Source organism: Haplochromis burtoni, unplaced genomic scaffold (genome assembly GCF_018398535.1).
Source record: "Haplochromis burtoni strain Fernald_Lab_line unplaced genomic scaffold, NCSU_Asbu1 Contig_109, whole genome shotgun sequence".
Classification (NCBI taxonomy): Eukaryota; Metazoa; Chordata; class Actinopteri; order Cichliformes; family Cichlidae; genus Haplochromis; species Haplochromis burtoni.
Genome location: NW_024582470.1, coordinates 611,204 through 622,544, shown reverse-complemented (window position 1 = coordinate 622,544; position 11,341 = coordinate 611,204).

Genomic DNA, 11,341 nt, shown 5'->3' with positions numbered 1-11,341 from the left:
ACCGTGAGTGTTTTTCCCTTCGATCCTTTTTCTCATCCCGGCTCCGCTCGCTCTCCGTCTGTAACGCCAGTTCTGAAGCCACGCTTCGTGCACTGATAGTTACTAGAATAACTGCGTGTCTGTTCCCACCAACCGCTAGCCTTCGCCACGTTTGGGTCTAGCCAGCACGCCACACGGGCACGCCGAACTACTGTGTGTAATTCGCCCGATCGTGACAGCATCTATCTGAAAGAGCGAGTGTAAACACACAAACTTATACTTTTTTGTATGCTGGAATATACAGAAAATAGGTTTAAATGTTAAACAAATTTCTTCAAGTCAAAGACTGTTGCATATTGTGGAGATACAGAAATTCTTTTATTGCTGCCATATAATCTGCATCATTATAACTGCATTAATAACATTCTTTAAAGCATTAGTTCACCTAATAATATTTCTCACAGTCTTGATACTGCATTACAGTTGTTTATTGAAGATGTTCATTTGAGGATCCTTCCATTATGTTAACTTTTACTAAAAGTACGGTTAGAAGTATTTTATATACATTGCATATCTGTGCCTATTTTGAGTTGATGTTCAGCTCATTAAGGGTTTTAAGCTTCACTGGCGTGACTGTCCAGGTGATACATGCTGAGGGAAACTAGAACATAGAAGGATAACTGCAATGCATGCTTACAGTACATATAATACATATAATCTTGGAATAGGCCTGAGCAGAGGCCCAAATGTTTCCAGCTTCTTGTTGCAAACTTGTTGCATTTTATTCTACTTGGTAACAGATGAGCAGAGTCAAGAATTAGCCTCAGAGACCCTGAGGGCTTAAGATTATTACCTTGTATGGAAGGTGTTATCAAAATGAGAAGTTCTATGTCTGTTTATAGCTATTAAAGATGTACAAGATGTACAATTAACTGTGACTAAGGTCTGGAACCTATTTTAATCTGTCATTGACGCCATGGGGGGGCGTGTACCCCACTGCTTTATAAGTGTCCACAACATGTATTTTGGTCAGAAGACATATGTTGATGTTTTCTCCGGGCTGTTAATAAACTCGACGTTTGATTGCACTTTTCTGGGGCCTCCGTGGTTTGTGACACTGCTCTACATTGATTGATTTCGCAACAATATAAATTAATTGTTGCTTGACGCAATGTGCATAAAGTTAAAAGATTAAAAAAGAAAACAATTCTTAAAAAGAGACTTTTTCATTTGATTCCATTTTATATGATGGATTATGCAGAAAAAATATAATTGGGCTGAAAGGTCTATTACTTTATTACATATTCAGGTTATGTATCATGTTTTTCAAAAGTAACTAAGTAATAAAGTAACTAATTATTTTTGAAAATGTGTAATCGGTAAAGTCATGGGATTACTTTCTTCGGGAAGTCATCATTAACTATTTTCAAGTAACTTGACCAGCACTGGTGGTGATAGCTAAACATCCAGCTGCTGTATTTCACAGGGAGAGAAAAGAGTGCAAGTGTCTGTGAAGGTTCTCAGTCATCCAGGACATCGTAGTCAAAGGAGCTTGCAAAGAAAAGCGTCTGGACTTCTTTAAGTTGCTTGAAGACGTTTCACCTCTCATCCGAGAAGCTTCTTCAGTTCTAAGGTCAAATGGTGGAGAGTCCCAGACTGCCACCTCCAGTCCCAGACAGTCCCATCTGGGACTCCCCACCATTTGACCTTAGAACTGAAGAAGCTTCTCGGATGAGAGGTGAAACATCTTCAAGCAACTTAAAGAAGTAAAGATGCTTTTCTTTGCAAGCTCCTTTGACAAAAGAGTGCAAGATTAACTTCACTCAGAGATGCTGAAAGATGTAGACAGACAGGACAGGAGAGGAAGAGGAGAGGACTGCTCAGTGATAAACTTCAAATTAAAAGCTTGCGTGTAGTGTCATCACAAATGTTTAATCACATATTGTATTTGCAAATGATATGTCTTGATAAACTATGTACTTTCATTTTACTAACTTACTATTTTGCTAACTTTGTGTTATTTAAATGTCGCAAATACTGGGTAGTTTTGTGCAGGATAAAAAGGTTAGTTTGCATTCATGTGTTGAATTCACAGTAAATCTCTGTGTTGGACTGTTGCACAGTGTCTGTGGTGCCCATGGACAGAGTTAGGTTACATCAAGTGTAGAAGAGATTCATTTGATTTAAGATGATGCTTGGATTCATTCACTGAATTCCAATGTCATACTCTAGTATAAAGACAGTATAACAGTGTAGTGTCAGTATAGAAAATGGACATCACCCATGATAGGTTATCAATGTGTGTATAGATACAGCCACTCAAAATTGCTACTTTCAGCCAGAGGTCAGCCAACTGTCAGCTTACAGTCAGCCGGTGAGAGTCCACCCTTCAGGTGCATATCTACTTTCCAATATAAACACGCCCAGTGTTGGGAAGGTTACTTTTAAAATGTGTTCCATTACAGATTAGAGAATACATGCCCCAAAATGTATTTTGTAACGTATTGCGTTACGTTACTCAATGAGAGAAACGTATTCTGAATACTTTGGATTACTTAATATATTATCATGTTTTTTACAACTACATGAATGTTACTGAAGGCTACTCGCCATACCAATACCAACTAGATTTTTTTTTAAATCTTAATATAAAATGAGTAACAGTAGGGTGGACATTAGGTAATGCTGCACTTTTTGCAGAGATCTCGTATAGGAAACTATTTCTGTATCAGTGATATGTTTTCTTTTTGTCTGTGTTCAGAACTGCACATGATTATTTGCAGCTAGCAGGTTGTAATGCAGCCTTCAGTAATAGTAATAAATCACACAGCAAAAGTACATCGAAGATACTGAAGTGGCACATAACCCAGGTAGCTACCACAACTAAAACAAGGTAGCTGCAGTAGGCTAACATTAGTTTTTTAAAAAGAACTTCCAGCTGAGAGAAGCTTGTTTACTGGCAGAGTTTGCCCATCCATTTGTTCTTTAAATGTAAAGTGGTCTTCAAATTTCCAAGTAAGAAATGCATTCCTGCCCATGCACTGCTGGCCCAGGGTCCACTGTGTAACTGACTTCACCAACATTAACAAGACGCAAGCAGCGGTCTCAAATTTAATTGAGCTGTGGGCCACTGCTGGCACTGTCATCTCACTGTAGGGCCACTTTAGTGTTCAAATAGTATAAAAGAAAAAAACCAAACAAACAAGAAAACACCCACAAAAATGTATTGTTTTATTTGTTTGTTTGTGTTTTTAATTTCAAATATTGTATAACTAGACAAAACTGCAAACGTGAACGTGAATTTTTTTCTCACTCTTAAATTAAGCTTTTCATTGAAGTACCAAATAAACAAATTGGTACTCTCTTTTGGCCAGACATGTGACAGCACTTCTGCTATAACTTTGTTTGTACTTAACAAAATAAAAATGCAGCTGTAAGTGTACACATTACCCATATGGAAAATATATATATAAATCTTATAAAGTTTGTATCTGTCTTGCGTGAAACTCATATGAAAAGGATACAAGACTGAAAACAGATATAAGATCCCTTGAAAAATTATATAAATGAAACTTGTATGTTTTGGATACTTACTAAAACAATATATGAAAGTAATGAGAAAGTGGCCACTTTCATGAGTAAATCATATAAGCCTTATATGATTCACTATATGAAGCAGGCCACATCTTATGCAAGTCTTTTATAAGTTTTTAGTATTTCTTTTCCACATGGGTAGATTATGACTGCTAGTAAAAAAAAAAAAAAAGTTTTTACTCTCTTGATACCTCAGAGAGGTCCACGGCTCCAAATCATAGTAAAGGGATCTCTGGCTAATACGTCGGGTTTTGTGTCGGGCTCATAGCCGAAAACTAGCTTCACTATCTGGGTCAACTTTGCTAGCAAGAGACAGAGAGAGGCGTTGAAAGGCTGCTCCAACAGAACTTTATTGATTTGGCAGTCTTCTACCACCAATGACCCCGTTGTTTCCGGGTGAGCGTACGCTGGTGGGTCTTTCTGCCGCTGCTCTTCATGTGTGTGTTCTCTGTGTGTAGCTCCGTTTTAATTTTTCACTAAAGTATTTAATTTAACTGTTTTAGCCTTTGAGCACGGCTTTTTATTTGACCCTGGAAAGCCTGGATTTTATCGTTTTTCTGTGATAGACTCTCCTGGGGACCTGACTCACCAGCCTAACGTAGCCCTCGCTGCCCCCTGCATGTACTACTGTTTGGCCTGTCACCACATCAAGTATCTGCCTTCTCAAGCTGCCAATGGTGTGCACAGTGCCAGGTAGGTAATCACAGCTCCTTTTGTGGCACTGGGCTGTAATTCGTGGCTGTGGCATGCTGGCTAACGTGGTTTTAACCTGGCTGTGTGAACAAATGGAGAAACTATGATTCCCCTTTTAACTATATGCTTGATATGCCTACCGTTGCTCAGCTTTATTATTGGACTATGCAGTGTTTTTATGGCCGTATCAAAGGCTCGGCCCTTTATGCAAATGACAGAATGCACTACTCAAAATTGGAACTGCTACATCTTAACACAAGGACTCGGCTACTTCCCCAAACTTATGTGCGCTGTGTTGCTTTGGGGATAGCTCGCCGTCCGTGCCACATTCACCGGGGCTGCCGTCATAATCTGCATGTATATAATCTTCCTGTGGGAAATGGACTTTCTCACCAAATACCATCTATCTCGACAGCTTCCTGTAGTCTCTCAACTAGACTGGACGGGAAAAACAGAGGTGCCAACACCACCAATTTTCAGCATCTGGAATTTGTACCATCTGGTGCTGTCACACATTCCTCACCACTTAAATTGGCATTAATCAATGCAAGGTCCATGGTGAACAAATTTTCATATACCGTGACCTGTTTGTCTCTCATGGCTTGGACCTTTTTATTACAGAACCTTGGCTACCCACTGATGATCTAGCTGCTTTTGTGGAATTGAGTCCTGAAAACTGTAACTTCCTTAACACATTGTGGAGGCGGCTTGGCAACAGTTTTCAGAGATCACTTTAAATGCAGAATGCTACCCAGAATGCTAATCCTTGGTGACTTCAATATCCATATGTGTTGCCCCTCCAAACCTTTGGTTAGGGAATTTTCACAACTCTTGGACTCATTTATCCTGACCCAGTCTGTCAACGGCCCTACACATAAGCAGGGCCACACTCTTGAGCTCATCTTGTCATCTGGGCTCTCAGTGATCGGCGTTGAGGTGATTGATGTGTGTCCATCTGATCATAATTTCCTTTTTGTTTAATATTCCCACTGCTCACTCATCCTTCAAACACACCCAGGCCCCCTCTCTTATACGTCCTATAACACCTGAAACTGCTCCCCAATTCTCAGCTGCCTTCGCTTCATCTCCTTTAGCCACCTTTGATGAACGTTCTCCTTATTGCAATAATCCTGATGAGCTACTTGCATATTTTAATTGTGCTTGTACCAACATAATGGACTCAATTGCTCCTCTAAAATGTAGATGGCAAAAATTTAAAACTCAGCCATAGCTAAATCAGAATCAGAATCAGAATCAGAATGGGGTTTATTGCCAAATGTTGAGCAGGTTTACAACATTAGGAAATTGCTGCGGTGCTTCAGTGCAAACATGGTGTCATAAATAACACTTAAATAGACATGGAAAAAAAAAGTAGGGATAAGAATTAAAAGTGCTACGTGGAAAGATATGTGCATGAGATATACATGAGATATATACATGAGAGTAAGAATTAAGAGTGCTACGTTGAAAGATATATACATGAGTGCAGGTGGTGATCAGTGCCAAACATGGAATGATACAGTGAACACAGCGTAGGGTCATGTGTTAGTGGCGGGGACAGTCATATGGTTATTGTTCATGTGTCCAACAGCAGAGGGGAAGAAACTGTTCTTATGGCGAGAGGTTCTGGTGCGAATGGACCGGAGCCTCCTGCCTGAGGGGAGCAGGTCAAACAGACTGTGTCCAGGGTGAGAAGAGTCAGCTGAGATCCGAGCTGCACGCCCCAGTGTCCTGGAGGTGTACAGGTCCTGCAGAGATGGGAGTCTGCAGCCAATCACCTTCTCAGCAGAGCGCACAACACGCTGCAGTCTCTGTTTGTCCCTGATAGTGGCTCCAGCGTACCACACGGTGATGGAGGAGGTGAGGATGGACTCAATGATTACAGTGTAGAACTGCATCATCGTCCGTGTTGGCAGGTTGAATTTCTTCAGCTGCCTCAGGAAGTACATCCTCTGCTGGGCTTTCTTGATGACGGAGGTGATGGTGGGCTCCCACTTCAGGTCCTGGGTGATGGTGGTACCCAGGAAGCGGAATGAGTCCACAGAGGTGATGGGGGTGTCAGTCAGGATGATGGGGGGGAGTGGGGCTGTGTGCTTCCTGAAGTCCACAATAATAATAAATAATAATAAATAAGGTCACTTGTGCCGTCAGGCAGGAATGCAGGAAAGCAGAACAAAAATCAAAGAAAGATAAGCTCCACGTTTCTTACCAAGTGTTTAGAGATTGTCTAAATAACTATCAGCGCACCATCAGAGCAAATTATTTATCCAAGATCATTACTAAGAATTCTGGTATTCCTAAAGTTCTATTCAACACAGTCAACTCTGTCCTGCATCCCACCACTTCAGCCATATCTGAGGCTGCCTCACACACGGCAATTTTTTACTGAAAAAATTGATAATATCAGAGCAGCTGCTCCCATCCCAAGACCCTTCTGAACCACCTACATGTTGATTCTTTTTCTCCGAATTTAAACCAGTTTCATCATCCCATCTTACTGATACAATAATGCACATGAAACCAACTACATGCCCCTTGGATGTGTTACCTACACCATTTCTCAGAGATGTGCTGAAGACAGTCGGCCCTAACATCCTTGCTATCTTTCTTTGCCTTTAGACAATAATTCTGATGGCAAAAGAGCCAAACGGGACAGGGGGAAAAAAACAACAAAAAAAAACCATCCTTGCTATTGTAAATGGCAATATCTCAAATAGAACTGTTCCTCGTTTGTTTAAACAAGCTGTTGTCCAGCCGCTTCTAAAAAAAAAAGCTGCCATTTTTGTGTAAGGTTCTCAAGAAAGTTGTCCTCCACCAATTATCCTCATTCTTAGATATACATAATATTCTGGATAAATATCCTTCTGGTTTCAGAGCCTGCCACAGCACAGAGTCTGCTCTACTGAAGGCGTTCAATGATGTGCTTCTAGCTGCTGACTATGGAAAAAGTACAGTTTTAATTATTTTAGACCTGAGTGCAGCATTTGACACTGTCGACCACACAGTCCTATTAAACCGTCTAAAGACATGTGTTCAAGGCTCTGCTCTAAAATGGTTTGCCTCTTACCTGGAGAACAGAACATATTCTGTGATGCTGGGTAACAGATACTCTTCCCCAGCTACACTCACTTGTGGAATACCTCAGGGCTTTATTCTGGGCCCTGTCTTATTCTCCTTATACATGCTCCCATTAGGCTCCATTTTTCAGAAACACCAGATCTCCTATCACTCTTATGCAGATGATACACAGTTGCCAATAGTACACTGCAGAAAGTCTCAGAAAGTCTCAGAGAGTCTTAGCGACATACATTGCTGGATGTCTCTGAACTTTCTCAAACTAAATCACGACAAAACTGACATTATATTTTTCGGCAAGCAGGACTCTATTAGTCTTATAAGAAACAATTTAGGCCCATTATCAGCTAATGTACATCACCATGTAAAAAATCTTGGTTTCATTTTTGATTCTACCCTCAAGCTGGACAAGCAAATAAATTTGGTTGTTCGCGCAGTTTTTTCCAACTCAGGAACATTTCTTAACTATCCTGTCATCTAAAGACCTGGAACTGTTATCCATGCTTTCATATTATCACGTCTTGACTCTTGTAACTCTCTCTACTTAGGCATCTGTCACTCAAGCCTGTCCCGCCTGCAACTTGTTCAAAATGCAGCCGCAAGGCTCCTGACGGGTACCAGAAAGAGAGAGAGTATTACTCCGATACTCGCATCTCTACATTGGCTGCCAGTTAAATTGATTTTAAGGTTTTATTATTTGTTTTTAAAGCTCTCCATGGTTTGACTCCAGGTTACATTTCAGATCTTCTTAGCCTGCACTTACCCACTCGAACTCTGCGCTCCTCCAGTCAGATGCTGTTATTAGTTCCAAGTTCCCAGTTCAAAGGTGTCCCACACTGTTTAAAAAAAATCTTTAAAAAAAGGTAATATTACGGCAGCTGGGGCGCCAAAATACTACCGTAAAATAACAGAAAATAACTTCCTCATAAAAATACGGTTATTTCCAGTAATGAAAATACAGTTTGTTGTGCTAATTTTATATGGGATCTTGCCTTTTCAAGTGAATTTTAAACATTAAATTAGGAACATGTTAATGTGATTAAACAATGAAATTATCTATAAATAGGAAAAAAAACAAATCTTAAAAAATAGTACTATTCCGGCAGCTGGTGCGCCAAAATACTACCGTAAAATAACAGAAAATTTCTCATGAAAACACAGTTATTTTCAGTAATGAAAATAGAGTTTGTCAAAGGAGCTTGCAAAGAAAAGCGTCTGGACTTCTTTAAGTTGCTTGAAGACGTTTCACCTATCATCCGAGAAGCTTCTTCAGTTCTAAGGTCAAATGGTGGGGAGTCCCAGATTTAAACCTAGTGGGAGTTTCCCCCACAGAGGGACAAAAGGACCCCTTGATGATCCTCTAATCGCCTGAGCCAAGGTGTGAAACTGGGTGTGGGTCCCAATCAGCCAGAGTTTCGGGTGAGCTCATTGTGAAACCTGGCCCCACCTTATCATGCGATTCCTGAGGTCAGATGGCCCAGGATGTGAGTGGGCGTTAAGGCATCTGGGGAGGGAACTCAGAACTGGATTATAGGTGGCAGACAGTTGGTGTCATAAACCACCACCTCTGTTCAAAGATGGTCACTCACAGTGGACATAGTTGGCTTCTTTCACTCCTCTTTCAAACCATCTTTCTTCTCTGTCCAAAATGTGAACATTGGCATCCTCGAAAGAGTGTCCTTTATCCTTAAGATGCAGATGGACTGCTGAGTCTTGTCCTGTGGAGGTGGCTCTTCTGTGTTGTGCCATGCGTTTGTGAAGTGGCTGTTTGGTCTCTCCAATGTAGAGGTCTGGGCATTCCTCGCTGCACTGTACAGCATACACCACATTGTTAAGTTTGTGTTTTGGCGTTTTGTCTTTCGGGTGAACCAGTTTTTGTCTGAGCGTGTTGCTGGGTCTGAAATGCACCGGGATGTCATGCTTGGAGAAAACTCTCCTGAGTTTTTCTGATGCACCGGCTACATAGGAGATGACAATGTTGTTGCGTCTGTCCTTCTTATCCTCCCTCGCTGGTGTCTGATCTTCTTTTCTGTGCCTCAAGCTGAGGTGTCAGGATGGGTTAGAATGGGTGCAGAAGTGAATAATTGCTTTAATTTTACGAAGGCTGCATGAGCTTCTGGGGGCCAGAAGAAAGGTACCTTAGACGAGGTGAGCTGGGTGAGAGGCGCGGCCACTTGGCTGTAGTTCCGAATGAAGCGGCGATAAAAATTCGCGAACCCGAGGAAGCGTTGGAGCTTCTTCCGTGACTCCGGGACCGGCCATTCCAGCACCGCCTTGACCTTCACAGGGTCGGTCTTCACCTGTCCTCCTGCCAAAATGTAGCCCAAGAAGGAAATAGATGAGGTGTGGAACTCACATTTCTCTGCCTTGATGTACAGTCTGTTCTCCAGCAGCCGCTGTTACACATTCCTCACATGGACGTGATGCTCTTCGAGAGTCCTGAAGAAAACCAGAATATCATCCAAGTACACAAAAACGAACATGTTCAAAAAATCCTGTAACACGTCATTGACTAGGGCCTGAAAAACCGCTGGGGCGTTAGTTAAGCTGAACGGCATCACCAAATATTCAAAATGCCCTAATGGAGTATTGAAGGCAGTCTTCCATTCATCACCCTCTCGTATCCGAGCAGGTCCAGCTTAGTGAGAACTGTGGCTTCCTGGAGAGATTCGAAAACAGAGTTGATTAATGGGAGAGGCGACGGGGGAGGAAGGCGGTCTGATTTTTCCTGCTGCCAGCAACTCTTGGATGTAGTTCTCCATCGATTCTCTCTCGGGACGAGAAAGGTTGTACAGTCTGCTGGAGGGCAGCGGAGCTCCCGGGAGTAAGTCAATGGCGCAGTCATATGGTCGGTGAGGTGGGAGAGAGAGAGCGCCTTATCTTTATTGAACACTTGTTGTAAATCATGGTATTCTGGGGGGATGGAGGAAAGGTCTGGTGCTTGTGACAGGGCTGGAATCCGCTCTGCAGAGGCGGGGGGAACGGCTGATCTCAAGCAGTTCACCAAGCAAAACAGACTCCAGCTGGTGATTTTTTTTCCCTGCCCAATCAATGTGAGGATTATGTCTCTGTAGCCAGGGGTAACCTAATATAAGTGGGGTGTCAGGGGAAGGGAAAGTGAAAAAGGAAAGTAGCTCATTGTGGTTTCCTGATGTGACTAATTTTACTGGCGCGGTCTGGTGAGTGATAAAAGCAAACACCTGATTATTCAACGTCGACGTGGGGATGGGTGGTTCGAACGGAGTAAGTGATAACTCTAATTTCCTTGCCAGTTTCTCATCCATTAAGTTTTGCTCCGCCCCGGAGTCCGCCAGCGCAGGGCATGTGAAAGTCTCGTTGTTAGTAATAATAAAACTTTACAGCCTGAGGCCTATACTGCAAAGCAAGATTTTGGCTTATCCAGGTGCATTATAAATAGGGATGGGTAATGGCACCGGATACCGGTACCCATTCTAACATAAACGGTAGTAACCAGACCGAAAAGCAGCGCACATTTCAGTGCTTTTTTTTTTCCTGAGATGTCATACACTTTGGATTCCAGCCAATCATTTTACCTTTGCGAGCGTAGTAGGCGGGTCCAGGTACGTAAATTCTTTTAGAGCAGAGCTACAGATTAAAAATGCCCAAGGCGAAGCGGTCAAAGTCTGGCTATACTTCACAGCAAAAGATGCAAAAGAATCAAACTCAGCAGCCTGCAACAAGTGCTTTAAGGTGATACTGTGCAAAGGAGGTAACTCCTTGAATCTGATGAAACACCTGTTGACGTATAGCATTTTGTTAAAAGCTGAGAAATGCACCGTATTTGATAGCTTGCTGGGAGACCTCACACCGAGCACATCTACTGCGGGTGGGTTGCCTGTTATCTGACCCGGAGTTAGCAACATCCCCCAAAAACCCAAAGAGGAGAGTCCTGGCCCCTAGCCCTGCCAGTGTAGCAGAAATGATGATGGATGATGATGCAGCAGCAGCCGTTCTTTCTGTGTGAGTAGCTTAATGTTGT